We start from the raw sequence: 17,988 nt of genomic DNA on the forward strand, positions 1-17,988 counted from the left end.
TTGTTTTTCTCTCACACTATTAATGACAATCATCATTTGGAATGTTTCATGTGCTTTATCTCATTTTATCCTCTCACAACAGTCATCTGAAGCATGTAGTCTTACAGTTCCTATTTTAAATATATAGGGATTAACATATTGAAATAATTCACTCAGAGTCAGGGTTAGTAAATTGCGGAGACTGAAGTGAACTCAGAAAATATAGATTAGTATTTACACAGTTGATTTTTAAGATTTACTTCTTGGAAAAATGTTGACTTCTAGTAGGTACCTAGAAATTGGTATTAGTGACTGAGATTTGAGAAAGTCATATACTTTTTGCTATGGAGAAGAGCAACAGGTACTTCTGAACTCATGCTAGCAATCCAGGTTCCATTAGTGAATTGGTGTTGAGATACATTTTGGGGGAGATAATTTATTAGGTTCCAATATTTAATAGTTTGTTAAATATATAGTCACTGGCCCCTCTTTTAGTGCTACCATAAATAGAACTTTGTATTACTCTGGATTGACAGCTACCAATAGATCGCATTTATACTTTTAAGAGGGTACCTACAGTTGTATAAACCCAAGAGAAATCACAGAAGGGTGAGCAGTTGCCACAAGAACTCTCCCCTAGAAGGAAGGTCAGTAGACATTTTCTGTTTTCCAGTATTTTGGTCCTGAATGATCTGGATTGCCTTACACTGATCCTTGTAAACAGATGCCTTTGCATGTAGATTAAGAATTTATTTCTGTTTATTGAAAATCCCAACCCCTTTGGGCTCTGTTCTAATCCTTGATTTCCAAACTGGAAGCTTCTCTTGACATTTCAGCTTTAGTCAGATTGTCCTATGTGACCTTACAGGTGCTATATGGTCAATCATTTCTATTGACTACCAACGAACTAGTTCTAGGAGATCATTATGGGAAGATTCAGGATCTGAAATGTTGGGTGACCTCAGTCTCTTATTGTTTTTTTTTGTTTTTTTTTTTTTTTTTTGAGACAGAGTTTCACTCTTGTTACCCAGGCTGGAGTGCAATGGCGCGATCTCGGCTCACCACAACCTCCTCCTCCTGGGTTCAGGCAATTCTCCTTCCTCAGCCTCCTGAGTAGCTATGATTACAGGCACGCGCCACCATGCCCAGCTAATTTTTTGTATTTTTAGTAGAGACGGGGTTTCACCATGTTGACCAGGATGGTCTCGATCTCTTGACCCTGTGATCCACCCGCCTCAGCCTCCCAAAGTGCTGGGATTACAGGCTTGAGCCACTGCGCCTGGCCCCTCAGTCTCTTATTTTATCCTTAGGGATATAATTACTCCAACAAAGTCACATTGTACCAATACCTGGCCACCATTTGGGATCATGCCAATCCCCAATGGTGGTGGAAGCAGAAGAGGGCAAAAGAAAAACGTGTATATTTATTTTTAGAGTTCTATGATGTCAGATATCTCTATGGTTCACAGGCTTCACAAGTTGCTGAAAATTTAAAAGATAATAACCTTGCATGTGTTTGGTAGATAAAAGAGAGTTAACATCACCTACCTTATATACATTTTGTAAATATATAATGGCTCACAAATAGTTGCTACTATTTGTTGAGTGTTTATTATATTGCAGATTCTGTGGTAATAATTTAAAAGGTTGTATTTCATTTCACACTCAGGAAAACTCTGTGACGTAAATTTGGTCATTACGATCATCTCAAAGATGAGAAAACTAAAGTTCAGAAAAGCTAAAAAGGCATTCCTAAGTTCTCATGGCTGGTAAAGGGTAGAACAAGAATTTGATTGACTTCAATACTTTTAACCATGAAACTTACTCAACAGAAAGATATACTACAATAAAGTAATTGTGTTTTTCGCCATTACTTTCAATGGCAAAAATCGCAATCGCTTTTACACAAACCTACAAATAGTATGTAGGTCATGCCAAAAAGTACATTCCATTATCAGATTCTACCAAATAAATAGCATTAAGAAAAAACAGTGAAGAAATTAGATTCTCCCAAACTAGCTGTCCATGTCTTGGTTGTCCAGCATCCTTTACCTAGTCATAGGAAAGAATGTCAAATAAAAATTAAAAACCCATTTGTTATTTGTCTAATGAAAGTGTATCCAGGAGGCTGGATGCAGTGACTCATGCCTGTAATCCCAGCACTTTGGGAGGCTGAGGCAGGTGGATCACAAGGTCAGGAGATCAAGACCATCCTGGCTAACACGGTGAAACCCTGTCTCTACTATAAATAGAAAAAAACAAAAATTAGCTGAGAGTGGTAGCATGTGCTTGTAGTCCCAGCTACGTGGGAGGCTGAGGCAGGAGAATTGCTTGAATCCAGAAGATGGAGGTTGCAGTGAGCCGAGATCGCACCACTGTACTCCAGCCTGGGTGACAGAGCGAGACTTCATCTCAAAACAACAACAACAACACACACATACACACACACACACACACACACAAAAGTGTATCCAGGAAACAAGCTACAGTAAACTGATATTATTTAACATAAACAATAACAGGAGATTTAGTTGTTTGAAAAGAAATTCTTAAGAGTGAGAATTCATGTGAAAATCAAGTGAGATCCCAAGAAAGCCAAGAAATATAAATGAAAGTGTCATGTTCTGGGAAAAAAAATCCATTATTCAAAGACGGTCTTTGTTTTCTGATGATGTCTTAAGTCTTTACATCTTGGAGATTATCTAGGGAATCCTCTTGGCATAACCAAGTACAGAGTTGTCATTTCTGAATGTGTTACTCAATTTTCTAAATTGCAATACATTCACTTTTCCCAAAGACTGAGAGAAAATGAAATAAAGAGCATTGTGAACAAAACAATCTCCAGCAGTTTCCAATGACCCCTTTGGGCAAGAGGTCTCTGTAAAAGAAGGAAAAGGGTAGTTTCTTTATTCCCATCTTGTATTAATACTGCCGTGGAGAGGCACAGTTAAGAATACCCAGTAACGCAATAATTAAATACTCAAGCCAAATACATCAGACTTTATTTCCACTGAAGAGAATGTACACTGGTACATGGAGTGGGAAAGGTGTTTTGGAGGCAAATGTTCAAATCAGCAGGAATGTTACACCTCTTCTAATTCACAGTTTATAGAGATGACCTCTCCATAATTGTCTCCAGTTGAATTCTCTTATTCACTGCCTCCTTTTGATTCTGATCATGAGTTTGAGAGATGACATCTATATTGTGTTATGAGACACAATAAATCTATTTACCCACCCTCCATGCCTCTTACAATGAAAATGGTAATAGCATCAATTATGGCATTTTAGTCTCCTCTGGCCAGTCTATATTAAAATGTGTTCTCATCTTCCACTCATATCACACTACCTATATTTTCATTGTTTACTCCTCCAATATTGGAGAACATGACACGTGTTCTTTTGTGACTACTTATTAGTCATAATGAACCTGATAAAGTCATTGAAATCATCACATTTCTTCTCCCATATCACTTAAGCATATTTACTTCTATTACTAGAAAAACTGTCTTCCTAACTTTGTTGCTGTCAGGCAACTCTCCGCTGAAGCTGTCAAGCTCTTTTAACATAATAGTTCTTTTCTGCTGTTATCACCTCACACAAGACAGGTAATCCTTCACCTTATATTTCTTTCTGTATTCAGTAATAGTCAGGGTGTTTAGATGCATTTTTAAAACAAAAGGCCAAAGGGAGCAATCTGAAGGAATCTAAACAAAAAGGAACTATAGAATATAAAAATATTTCAATGTCACTCAGATGAAAAGGACCCAATATCATCATTGAGCAGTTAACAGGTTGTTACTAAGTATTTGTGGTGTGCAGAGCCTCATACCATGTCATATGCAATCCTGTGGTGAATGTACTTATTTATGTATCCTCCTGAACTACTCATTCCAAGAGCCTTGCTACTCATAGTGGGATCTGCATGTTGGGCCAGTCTGTGAGGAAATAGTTATAGAAATTGAGAGTTAGCATTGTAAAACCTTTATATAAACAGGATAACTTTATGACCATTGAAACTGAAAAATATTAATTTTTTTCTTTTCAGACCTGAAAAACATAAATTTTTCTTTTCAAACCCTAAATGTAGCATTTGAAAAAAAAAACTTAAAAGCTTATATTTTATACTGATTTTGTGCCTTTTTTCTAGTGATTTATATATTTTTATTAACTATTGGTCTAAGACAGAATGGGAGGAAACTGTTCTCACCACAGATAATTCAGAGGCACTGCCATGAGTATGGCATATTTCTTGACCAGCTCTGTATTTCCTCATTGCATCCTGAAATATAATAAAATCTGCTTTGGGCAAACTATCTATTCATAGTTGATATATTCCAAGTGTTATATACATTTTACTATATATATATTAGTACTATATATTCCAAGACCAAAAGCAAGCAAGATGACTAGAAAACCATGTTCCATCAGTGTTATTTATGTCTTGTAATTTCAATATCTTCACCTCTGCTAGTTAAATGAGCTCTGCTAATCAACAGTGTGGGCACCACCTGGTTAGAAATGCAGAATCTCAGGCCTACAGAATCAGAAGCAGCATTTTAACAAGATCCCCAGGTGGTTTTTATGCCCATGAAGTTTGAGGTACATTGGCTCAGACCAATGTGGAGGCTCCTAAAATGTCAAAAACTTCATAGCTTCTATGAATGTCACTGACCGTAGAAACTTCAGTGCAACATGAAGCACATTTCATTAGTCAGGGCTTCAGCTCATAAAAAATAATGCCAATCTACAACTAAATCCCTGAGTTTACTTGATTTTGATTCTAAACTTATTCTCAGCATTCTTTTGCTACTTACATGCCAGAACTCCTTGAACAGAATAAGAGACCATAGTGCCTGTCTATAATTCAGACTGGAAAAGATTGAAATGTAAATCACCCTGGGCTCTTTTAATTTAATATAGTCAAATTCAGTTATCCTGTATTAACCCCAATCTAAGGTACACAGAGAACCTGGCCAGAAGATCTCTCTGGTCAATCTGCCTATTATATAATGAAGAGAACTAGGACAGGGATTAAAAACTAGTGGAAAAAGCATTTGCTTGAGAAGCCCATAACTTCAAACTTAAGTTGTGAAATATTCTAAATTAAAGAAAGGCCTGCTCTTTAATTGATTCATGGAGGAAGGGTTTTCTCTCCCAAAGGACTATGAGTTCTTAAGGAATCTTGCTAAATATTTTCCTATCAACCATTTCACTGTCTTGTCTGGCATCATCTATTGCTGGTCACCTCTTCCTCTTTGCTAATTCTATTCTTTGAATATGTTTCAAGTTGTTGCAGTTTTTACATCTCCCAGAGAGGCAGCACAACATAAAGGAAAAATATATGGCCAGCTCTAGATTCAGACAAACTTTGGCTACATTTTCAGCTTTGCCACTTACAAGCTGTGTATCCTTGAGCAATTTGGCTAACCTTTATGAACCTCTGTGGCTACATGAATATCAAATTTGGGTTACAAGAATGGCAGTGAACAAAATAAGATGTTTGGAAATGATGGTTGTCACCATTATGCAATTACTGTATATGTATAAAAATATGCTGTATAAATGCGTGTGTATAAATTATATATGTGTGCATGTGTTTGTGTGTGTGTGTGTGTGTGTGTGTGTGTGTATGCTTTGTTGACCACACTGAGCTTTGAACTCCATGAATTCTTTATCTTTAGATTTCCATTGACTTGCCTAGTACTTAAAATGATTGCTGAATGGAAATAGGATGAATGACATAATGAATGAATGAATGAATGAATGAAAAGATAGATAAACATTAATTGAACTAAATTGATAGAATGCAATGCTGTCACCATTCTTGATTAGTCCCAAAGGCTATATATCTATGTATCTTCCCATGTCTTATTATCCTTATAGTTGTACTTAACCATAGTGCATTTTTCACACTTCCAGGTTTAATGTCAATTTCTCCCCTTTGGGAAACTCTTCTAGACTAAGTCAATGTTGCTTTTTTCTCCTCCTCTAGATCTGTATAGTTCATATATACGAAACACTGACTTCATCTCACTCATGAGGATTCAAAAATTATGCTAAAGATTGTGTTATGGGAATCCTAGAGGTAGGTGCATTGCAACCTTCTTGAAAATGAACTGCAATGCAAACAGGTTTGCTTTGGGGAATTGGAGTTGATATTTTCGACTTAGGTATGTCTGCCATCTTAGGAAACAGTAACCCTTTCCTGAGAGTAAAATATCCTAAGATCATTACAGCCCAGTTCCTGTAGGTTGTTTTAAACACTGACTCACAAGCTCAGACAAATCTTGGCAAGACAGATTGGAATCAGAGTCAGAATTTGTGTAGGATGTGGCTGTTTGAAAATTGAGAAGCTCATATAAGACCTAAACATAGAGCAAAAAGGAAAAAAAAATTAACCCACACACATAAATCCTGAAGATGGATGAGGGAGTAGGAAGGGGTGTTGAATAAAGTATTGGCAAGAATGAAGACTTTTTTTTGTAAATTGATTCTTAGGAATGAGAGATACATACTGACTAAGCAAGCAGTAAAGAAAGGGGTGATACACAAACAGCAAATATGTGAAGATAAAATAACTTATAATGGGGAGAAATAATCGAATAAGGTCTGTTCTTTGCCACTTAAGCAGGTAGCTGTGCACATATTTTTAGAAAATTAGACTTCATCTGACCTACCTGGTCTTATATGTTCCTTGTCATTATTTTCAAATGTTAGTGAATGAAATATTTAAGCACTATCAATCATTTTCCTTTCTTGTCTCAATTTTTATTCTTCACCACACACTCTTCATCTCTGTTTCCTGCTACTATACCAATTTCCAAGAATTGCCTTTCTTCAACTGACCACACCTTTCTATTTCCCTTGATGCCAAAAGATAATTAAATAAGAAATTTTACTTGTAGTCCTTAATACAATACAAGGGTCAGCAAACTTTATCGTAAAGGGCTAGATAATAAATATTTTGTTTCTAATAAAGGAAATATACTCTGTTACAACTCTAACTGCTGTAGTAGTGTGAAAATAGTCATAGACAATAGAAATACAATTGATTATAGCTGTGTCATCATAAAGCCTTATTTACAAAAGCAGGCAGCCAACAGGCTGGATTTGGCACCAGATGGTAGTTTACAGACCTCCCCCCCAACCATAGTGCCTGACACATTTTAAGTGCTCAATGAATATGAACTCTTTTGAGCTACCACTTTCGTCCTTTTGGAATGAGATTCTCCCTTTCATGTTTCACAGATATTCCATGAGAATTTGTGTTATAAACCAAAACTAAATCGTATTTTGGCTGCTTTCAATGTACCAGGTACAAAACTCAGTACTTTAAAAACATCTCCATGCACTTTTTGCAAAGCCCTTGTGCTTATTATGATCATGTTCATTCTCACTGATAAGAAAACTATTATGTAAAAAGATTAAATAATAAACTCCAAATGATACAACTTGTAAATGCTTATTCCTCTTTGTACTTGCTGAAAATACAGTGCATGCATTCAGTGATTACACTGCTTTTTAATTTGATGCAATCCAATTTGTCTATTTTTGCTTTTGTTGTCTGTGCTTTTGGATTTATAGCCAAAAAAATTATTGCCCAGAACAATGTCATGGAGCTTTCCCCCTCTGTTTTCTTCTAGTCAGTTTACAGTTTCAAGCCTTACATATAAGTCTTTAATTTAAGTATATTTTGATATACAATATAAGATTTTAATTTTAGTCTTTTCCATATGAATATCCAGTTGTCCAACATCATTAATGGAAGAGATTGTCCTTTATCCATTCTGTATTCTTGGTACCTTTGTCAAAAATCAATAGACTGTAAATATGTGGGTTTATTTCTGGGCTTTCCATGCCATTGGTCTATGTGTCTGTTTTTATGCCAGTACCATACTGTTTCGATTACTATAGCTTTTTATTAAACTTGGATGTCAGGTAGTGTGATACCTCCAGTTTTGTTCTTTCTATTCAAGATTGTTTGGCTGTTTGGGTTTTTTGGTAGTTCCACACAAATTTTAAATTATTTTTTTCTTTTTCTATGAAGGATATTATTATTCTGTTAGGGATTGCACTAAATCTATAGATTGCTTTGATTAGTATAAACATTTAAAAAATTAATTCCTATAATCACTAAACATGGAATGAATGACTATGTCTTCATTTTATTTTACCTGTTTTTTATGGTTGTGAATATACAGGTCTAGTGTCTTTGGTTACATTTGTCCTAAGTATTGTAGTTTGTGTAGCTGCTGTAAATAGGATTGTTTTATTCATTTATTGATGTTTCTAGAAATGAAATCAGTATGTCAAAGGGATACCTGCACACCCATTGATATTCATAACAGCCAAAATATGAAATCAACTTGTGTGTCCTCAATGGATGAATGAAAAAAGATAATTTGGAATACTGTTCAGCCTCAAAAAGAAAGATAACCTGTCATTGATTACAATGCAGATTAACCTGGAGAACATTATGTTAGGTGAATAAAGACAGGCACAGAGAGAGAAATTCTGCATGACTCCATTTATATGTAGAATCTACACCTCTTGAACTAGTAGAAGTAGACAGTAGAATAGACGTTACTAGGGTTTGGGGGCTCAGGAAAGGTATTGGAATGATGTTGATCAAAGTATACAAAATTTCAGGTACATAAAAGGAGTAAGTTCAAGAGTTCTATTGTACAACATGGTGACTATACTGAATAACAATATATTGTATACTAAAAATTAGCTCAATTTAGTCATTTCAATATATATATATATATATATTTCAAAATTTCATGTTGGGCACAAAAATGATACAGAACTCTATGTGTTAACTAAGGTAAATAAATAAATGTCTTTAAAAAAAGAAGGAAAAATATAGAAGAAAAATTTCCAGATTTCATAAAAGTCACATTTCTTCTAATTGACAAAGCATTAAGAAAACTAAAGTAATTAAAATGAAAACAATCCCCAAAAGATTTATTGCAGTAAAATGTCAAAACCCAAAACAAAGAGAAGGTTTCAGATACAATGAGAAAAAGTGTTATTATAAATAAATCAAAATAATTATACTGGTGCAGATTCGTCAAGTGAAGAACTTAAAACTTAATGTAAAATTGCATTTTCCAGTTGCTGGGAGAAAATAGTTCTTAACTTAGAACTGTATGTCCTAGCTAAAATATGTTGGAGAATGGAGGGAAAAAAAGGATCCCAGATATTATGTATATTAATATATAAAATTATAGCCATACAGTCTAATTTGGGAGTTTAAAAATTATTATAAAACACCTGAAATCTTGACCAAATATAGTAAATATAAAGAGAATATGAAGATTGAAGTTTAGATGTTCATCATATTATTTTGAAATAGAGTAACAAAATAGAATAAATTTAGGCTTTGTTAAATTGAATGACCATACTCACATTCATATAATTAAGGAAATTTTTAAAATAATAAACATAAATAAGTATGTGTAAGTTTTAAATTTATGGAATGAGAAGAAAAATTAATTATAGATCTCAACTCAATATGGCAGGAAAAAAGAAAAATATTATGTATTAAAAAGATTAATTATTTAAGAGTTCATCAGATGAAATTTTTAAAGTCTAGCTATGTGGCCATTATAGCTACACTTTAGCATAAAAAGAAGTATTTAAATTAAACAAAAATGGAAAAACAGGACACAGGCAATTAATATGGAATGTCTATACTGATATGAGAAAAAATAAACTTTAAGGTAAAACATATGGTTTGGACTAAAGAGTTTCAACTAGAAACTTAAAATTTAACTATCATAAGGCAAAAAAACTGCCAAAATTACAAAAGAAATATAAATCTTTTGTCAACTTCAGAAAACTTAACACTTTTCTTTGAATAATTGATAAATTTTGTAAGAATGTAGTAGCTAATCTCAAAGATATATACTGAGCCCTGTACACAACAGTTTAAGAATATTTTTTCTTCTAAAGCAAAAATTCAAATTGCTTCCAAGCAATTTTTATTCTACACTCAATGTCCTCTGAATATAATGTAATTATGATTGGATATCATTGTCAGAAACATAACTAAAGATAAGGCATCACCTAGAGATTAAGTCATATATTGTTAACAATATAAAGTTAACAATGAGATTATAATGGAAATTAAATAAACAATAAAATAATTTCTTCATTGCGAATTTGTGAGAAGTTGCTAAAACTGAATTTATGGTTCTTTCACAGTAATGCTTATATATGAAAAAGCCAAAATTATTGAGGTATGAATGCAACAGCAGAAGCTAGAAAAGAAAAACAGGCAATCAAAATAAAATAGAAAGAAAGAATGGTAGATACAACAATGAAGATACAAAAGAAGTTAATAATAAAGTTATTGATGATTATTTGAAACTGATAAAAATAGACAGATCTTTGTTAACCATGATCAAGAGAAAAACAGATAATGCATGTAAATAATAATACATGAAAAAGGGACAAAATTCTAGGCACTGCTGTGATTTTTTTTAAACTCACAAAGGACTATGCTAACATTTTATGCCAGTAAATCTGGAAACTTGGATGACATCTACAATAGCTAAGAAAAAAGAAACATCAAACTTATTTTTAAAAAGGCATATGTGAGCCTATGAAGCTCTTAAATGTGAGACCTCAAACTATAAGAATTCTAGAAGAAAACCTAAAAAATATTATTATAGACATTAACCTGGGGAAATAATTTATGACTAAGTTCTCAAAAGCAATTGCAACAAAAACAACAATTGACAACTGGGACCTAACCTAAAGAGCTTTGGCATAGCAAAATAAACTATCAACAGAGTAAACAGACAGCCCTTATTAAGATAAAGGAGTATTTAAATTAAGAAATGAGAGAAAGTATTCACTACACTTCTGACAAACGTCTAATATCCAAAATCTATAAAGAACTTAAACAATTGAACAAGCAAAAAACAAATAACTTCATTTAAAATGGGCAAAATTAGGCAGGCACAGTGGTTCACCCCTGTAATCACAGCACTTTGGGAAGCCAAGGTGAACAGATCATGAGGTCAGGAGATCTAGTCCATCCTAATAGGCTAATAGGGTTAAACCCTGTCTCTACTGAAAAAAAAAATTAGCTGGGCATGGTGGCATGCACCTGTAGTCCCAGGTACCCGAGAGGCTGAGATAGGAGAACTGCATGAACCCAGGAGGTGGAGGTTGCAGGTGAGATGAGATTGTGCCACTGCACTCCAGCCTAGGTGACACAGCGAGACTCCGTCTTAAAAAAACAATGGGCAAAAAAATATGAACAAATATTTATCAAAGGAAGACTTATAAGCAGCCAATAAATATATGAAAAAATGTTTTACATTACTAATCATGAGGAAAATACAAATCAAAACCACCATGAGATACCCTCTTACAATAATCAGAATGGATATTACTAAAATGTCAACAAACAGCAGATGCTGGTGTGGCTGTGGAGAAAAGAGAATGTTTATACACTGTTGGTGGGAATGTAAATTCATTCAGCACCTGTGAAAAGCAGTTTGGAGACTTCTGAAAGAGGTTAGAACTACTGATACAACAGAGGCAGGAGGCAGAAAAACTCTAGGCAGACAGTGGCAGGTCCCTAATAAAGTCCCACTTTCAAGTCAAAAAGCCTAAAACCTGTGATCCAAAGTGAGACTTCTATCCCTGTTTTCCCACTCGACAGTTGCCTTTTTCTAAAGTACCTATGGACCACCTGAACACCCATTTTGTGCCTATAAAGATCCTGGACTCAATTGGAGAGGAGCAGAGAAGTGGCTGGAGATCAGAGAGAAGAGACTTGACTTCAGAGAGATGGCTATATGGCTTGACTTCAGAGAAGAGTCCCTTCGAGACTGACAGATTTGAGGGGAAAATAACCTGCCCTTCCATGCCCCTTTCAGCTTCCCTTCTCACTGAGAGCCACTTTCATCATTCAATAAAATCCTCCACATTCACCACCCTTCAATTCATTCATGCTGCTTAAGTTTTCCTGGACACTAGACATGAGCTTGGGAGCCATGAGTGTGGACACCCCCAAAAAAGGCTATCACACTGGCCCTTTGCCCTCAATGGCAGAGGGCAGCTGCACCACATGACAAGGCAAAGTAGGCAAAGTGCCCACTGAGATGTTAACAGTTAAGTCATCCACAGATGACAGAGCTAAAAGAGCACTGTAACATGCCCCCTGGTGCTTCAGGGCAGGGAGGCTCAGGCACCCCAACTTGGATGCTGTCATAGAGCCCACGTGGAGTTTTCTACTGCCAGTGACCCAAAGCAGCCAGCTGGATCCTGTGTTTGCTTGCCTACTTGCTCCGTCCCACAAGGGATTGAGTATGGCAAACTGAGAAAATGGATTGTTCCTCCTGGAGCCCCAAAGCACTCATTCCAGTTCCTGCAGTCTTTTGCTCACATGCTCCCTCGCGTGAGGGTTAGACATGGGCACGCCTGTCGCAAGTGCCACGAAGTAGTCAAGAAAACATCCTGCTTCATTACTGTTTGACCCAGCAATCCCATTACTAGGCATATATTCAAAAATAAATAAATAATTTTAACAAAAAGACACATGCACTCACATATTCACTGCAGCCCCATTCACCGCAGCAAAGACATGGAATCAACCTGGTTGCCCCTCAAGGGTGGATTAAATAAAGAGCATGTGGAACAGATATACCATGAAATTCTATGTAGCCATAAAAAAGAAAAAAATCATTTATTTTGCAGTAACACAGATGGAACTGGAGGACATTATCCTAAGCAAATAACAGCAGAAACAAAAAAACAAATATTGCATATTCTCGGTCATAAGTGAGAGCTAAACATTTGGTACTCATGGACATAAAGATGGCAATAACGAACTGCAGACTATTAGAGGAGGTAAGAAAGGAAAGGAACAAGTTTTGACAAGGTATTAGGTACTATGCTCAACACCTGGGTGATGGAAATCATTCCTACACCAAACTTCAGCACCATGTGATATACTCATGTAACAAACCTGTACAGGCACTCCCTAAATCTAAAAATTTTAATTAAAAAGTATCTGACAAAGGGCTAATATCCAGAATCTGCAAAGAACTAAAACAGATTTACCAGAAAAAAAAAACAAACCTATTCAGAAGTACACAATGGATATGAATAGACCCTTTAGAAAAGAAGACATATATGAGACCAACAAACATGAAAAAATGGAATACCATGCAGCCATAAAAAATGATGAGTTCCTGTCCTTCATAGGGACATGGATGAATCTAGAAACCATCATTCTCAGAAAACTGACACAAGAACAGAAAAACAGACACCACATGTTCTCACTTATAGGCAGATGTTGAACAATGAGAACATGTGGACACAGGGAGGGGAGCATCACACACTGCAGTCAGTTGGGGAGGGCCAGGTGAGGGATAGTGGGAAGTGGGGAGGTTGAGGAGGGATAACATAGGGAGAAATACCAGATACAGGTGATGGGGTGATGAATGCAGCAAACCACCTTGCCATGTATGTACCTATGCAAAAATTTTGTATGATCTACACATGTACCCCAGAACCTACAGTACAACAATAAATAAATAAATAATATGTAAAACTTGTCAATTTAAAATACATTTAATCATTGGGAGAAAAACTATTGCAATAATGATTTCATATTATTTTATTGTTGGGTTTTATAAAACATTTGATAGAGAGATATTTTCAATTTATATAAAGATTTCTGAAGCATAAAAAAGAATATTCTCAAAATTACTTCATAATACTACAATAATCTTAATTGTAATGTAAGGCAAGAATAACATGATAAAAAAATTATAGACCAACAACACCCACTAAAAGTAGATATAAAATCTTAAATAAAATATTGCCCAGCAAAATTCGGCTATCGATATCTATGTACGTGTGTGTGTGTGTGTTTGTGTGTGTCTGTGTGCATCTGTATGTGTACAAATTTTGGCTTTTAGTTAGAAATTGTATTAATCTAATTCACCAAGATATCAGTTTAAAAGAGACAAAGCATATAGTCATATAAATAGATTCAGAAAAATGATTAATACCCATTTATAATTTAACTTAAAATAATTCTTAATAGACAAATAATACAAGGGAACATTCTTAATTTCATAAATGTAAATGACCCAATATCTACACAAATATAATATTGACAGATACAGATTTTAAAGCATTACCTTTAGATCCTGGAATTAGATAAGGATATTGTTATTGCTATCTCTAGCCAACATTGTGCTAAGAGTTCTGTCTATGGTTGTAAAATAAAGTTATAAAAATTGAAAATTGTGGGAATAAACTGACATTCTACTCAAGACTATATGATAATCTACTTACAAGAAAATATTCATAAATATAATTATATATGTGATTAAGCTTTGAACTACAATTGCTTAATATGAAAACAATATTCAAAAACAATGATGGCTAAGGTGTGGAGTTGTAATTCTGTTACAGCACTGTGAGCCCGTTACTGCCCAGCCCTCTCGTTAACTATGGCTAAAAATTATTGGCAAAATAAAAAAAATTAAAACAATAACAACCACAACTACTACCCAGGACAGGGAGAATAAGTACAAGCAGATGGATTATGAGGGAAATTTACGACTCAAAGAAGTAATCCATATAAATTAAAATTTTCTACTCATTTTTCCTCTCATGGTTTTTCCCTGAAAGTGAATCCAAGACCAGTTTAGCACAGTGTCCTGGCATTCTAAAGTTCTGATAAGACTTAAGGTTCTGATTAGAGGAATGAGAAAAATGTAACCTCTGCAGGCAGAACACTTTATTTAACTTCTGAGCTGAACATGGGACAGAACCAAACCAGTATAACAATGGCTTAGATAAGTGAACTGAGATTGAACTATCACCCAGAGTACAAGCAATGATTTACTGTCTAAACCTAACAAGGCTGAAAAACAAAAACTTCTACATTGTACTGAGGCATATGACAAGACCCCAGAGCTGCACAGCATAACCTTGACAATGTCCAGGGCATGACCCAAAATGATTAATCATTTAGAGAACTAGGGAACTGATTTTCTAAGGCTAAGACAATCAATGAATACCAACCCCCAGAAAAATTAGACAGAGAAGCTGACTATGACTTTAAACAGCTATTGTAACTATGCTTCATGACATAAAAGAAAACCTAATTTTTAAATGAATGAATAACTAATCCTATATTTATTTTAAAAATAAAGTTATTATCAAACCCATTTTCCCCAAAACACTAGCCTCATATGATTTTAACTAGTGAACTCTATCAAGCACTCTCAGAAGAAATTATGGTTTTTCAAAGTATGACAAATACAGATAAAAATTACAAAATCATATTCTTTACAAATTTATATCAAAAAATTTTTAAAAATATTGAATCTAAGAATATATAGGACAACACATCATAAGCAATTAAGGTTTACTAAAGGTTAGTTTAACATTCAAAAATAAATTTATGTAATATAGCCTATCAATGGAATAAAGAAGAAACAATTATATCAATAAATGCATAAAAATAATTTGCAGAAGTTCAACTATCAAGATTTTTAAAATGCAACAAACCAGGAATTTCTCAAACAGAGAAAAAGCATCTGGAAAAAACTATAATCAACATTATACTTAATGAAAAAGGACTGAAATATTTGCCTTTGAGATTGGAAATAAGGTAAGAATTCCTGATTTCGTCATTTAAAAGATTAACAGATTGAAAAGAAATAAAATAAGATTATATAATTGTTTACATAGAAAATCTCAGGAATTCTATAAAACAAATATTAGAACTAATAAGTGAATTTAGCAAGTTCACAAGATGAAAATTTATTATACAAAAAAGCAATTATATTCTTACATATATATGGACAACAGAATATTGAAAAGCTTTTAAAAAAACATATAAAATACCTGGGAATAAATCTACCAAAAATGTCTAAGATTTCTATACTTAAAATTACAAAAGTTCACTGAGATAAAATAAGGAAAACCTAACTAAATAAAATGATATAACATGGGTATGGATTGAAAGACCCAACAAAATTCCAGTCACGGTTCCATCAATTCTACCACGAGTTTTTATAAAAATTGGCAAACTGATTCTAAATTTTATGTGAAAATGTAGGGTTCAGAATAAATAAACCAACTTTAAGAAGAGCCAACTTGGAGCACTTACTGTACCTGGAATAGAGGCTTACTCTTAAAAAGCTATAGTAATCAAGGTATTTAGTATTCATACAAAAATGTTACAGAAAAGAGAAAGAAGAAATAAACCCACAAATATTAATTCAACTAATTTTCAACAAAGATGTCAAAGCAATATCTTTGTTTGTTTTAGAGTCCCTTTTGAAGCTCTGTATTCTCTCCAGGTTTTTGCCATATATTTTACATATATATGTACTCATATTTGTAATATGGGTTTTTTTTCCTTGAAAGATTAAAGGTTTCTAATTGTCCATCAAGCAAATTGTGGTATATCCATATGATATATTATATGGCATATTCATATGACATTGACTATGCAGAAACAAAAATGACTGAAACTGAATAACATGAATGAAACGTAGATATTTTGCTGAAGAAAAAAAAGATGATACAAAAATTGTATCTCTATCAAGTTCAAAACCAGGAAAACCTAGTTTATCCTGATCAGAAATTGTATCAGTGGTGCTCTGTGTCAGAGATGGCATAAAGATGATCAGCTCCAAAGGGATGAAGAGAACTTTCCAGGGGATAAAAATCCTCTACATCTTGACTGGGTTGCTGGTTCTACAACTGAATTTTTAAAAGGCATTGACCTATATATTCAACGTGTTTGAATTTCATTGTATGCAGATTGTATCTCAATAGAGTTGATTAAAAATTGTTTCTAAACATTTCATTCTGGTTTACAGTTATACACTTTTTTGGCTCTGTTCTACACACACACACACACACACACACACACACACACACACACACATATTGTAAACTAAAAATAAAATCCTAAGTCCCTGCTGATCCCTTATGGCCAAGGCAACTCTCCAAAAAACCTTAAAAACCTAGTTCCCAGCCATGTAGGATTAGACATCAGTCAGGCCTCATTATAACTCCTCTCTTTTATGATTTAGGGCCAAATGATCAAAATTAATGTTGAAATAAATATCATAAAACCAACAGAACTGGCTCTTTTTGGCAATAAGATACCAAATGATAAACAGGACTTTTTGGCAATAAGATACCAAATTTTAACAGGCAAGCATTAAGTCACACATCCTCTACACTTCAAGAATATACTGTGTTCTAATTGCCAGAGGTCTTTCTTTTTCTCTAGCAGCTTAATGGACACTGGCCTTGAGATAAGATATATTAAAATAATTTGCAGCTCAATCAGATGTTGACTAACTGAGCCCCACTCCTTGCCCCACCAGCCACTACTACAGCTTTTATTGGACAAAAGACTCATACAGTAACTTTTTCCAGATAAATAGACCACCAACCAAGGACTGGTTCTGGCCATTTTACAGAGATTGTTCACTTGCATGCCTTTGTGGCCTCAAATGACATTGTGACATCTAGGGCGATATGGTTTGGCTCTGTGTCCCCACCCAAATCTCATCTCACATCATAATCCCCACATGTTGAGGGAGGGACCTGGCTGGAGGTGATCGGATCATGGGGCCAGTTTCCCCCATGCTGTTCTTGTGATAGTGAGAGAGTTCTCAGTAGATCCGATGGTTTTCCCTGTGCTCACTCGCTCTCTCCTGCTTCCATGTAAGATGTGCCTTGCTTCCCCTTTGCTTTCTGCCATGATTGTAAGTTTCTTGGAGCCTCCCCAGCCATGTGAAACTGTGAGTCAATTAAACTTCTTTTGTTATAAATTACCCAGTCTCAGGTAGTATCTTTGTAGTGATGTGAAAACAGACTAATACATAAGGCCTAACTATAATACATTTAAATGTTAAATCTATACCCAAAAGTAAACACGGGTTATATGTTGCATGTATGTTTGTTCAATATGTATGTGTCAGGACCATCTTCATGAAT

At 34.5% G+C, this 17,988-nt stretch overlaps 1 long non-coding RNA gene across 2 annotated transcripts in view; it reads left to right on the forward strand.

The window, feature by feature from the left end:
• Positions 1–17,988, forward strand: part of LOC118145489 (uncharacterized) — a 119,368-nt gene that overhangs the window by 95,192 nt on the left and 6,188 nt on the right. For both annotated transcript variants that reach the window (XR_013523387.1, XR_013523388.1), the window contains exon 3: positions 5,975–6,067. This is a non-coding gene — a long non-coding RNA (uncharacterized LOC118145489). The remainder of the gene's footprint in view (positions 1–5,974; positions 6,068–17,988) is intronic.

Source organism: Callithrix jacchus, chromosome 10, assembly GCF_049354715.1.
Source record: "Callithrix jacchus isolate 240 chromosome 10, calJac240_pri, whole genome shotgun sequence".
NCBI classification, from domain to species: Eukaryota; Metazoa; Chordata; class Mammalia; order Primates; family Cebidae; genus Callithrix; species Callithrix jacchus.